The sequence below is a fragment of the Odontomachus brunneus genome, unplaced genomic scaffold (genome assembly GCF_010583005.1).
Source record: "Odontomachus brunneus isolate Ranch 3 - 2012 unplaced genomic scaffold, Obru_v1 Obru_scaffold_174, whole genome shotgun sequence".
NCBI classification, from domain to species: domain Eukaryota; kingdom Metazoa; phylum Arthropoda; class Insecta; order Hymenoptera; family Formicidae; genus Odontomachus; species Odontomachus brunneus.
The window spans coordinates 719,219-719,424 of record NW_022639624.1 but is presented as its reverse complement, the minus strand read 5'-3'; positions in this window follow the sequence as shown (position 1 = coordinate 719,424).

Genomic DNA, 206 nt, shown 5'->3' with positions numbered 1-206 from the left:
TGCTGGGTGCAGTTTGATAAGAAAATAATGATTCATTTGAGGATTCATTAAGGGTAGATGGGTTTTGAATAGAAAGGGGATTGCTTGAGGCAATTGGAGGATTTCTCGACAAAGCGTCTGCATTACTATTAAGAGTTCCTTTTTTATATTGGATTTCAAATTCATATTCTGATAGTTTAGTGCGCCACTTCCACAGTCGGGAAGAT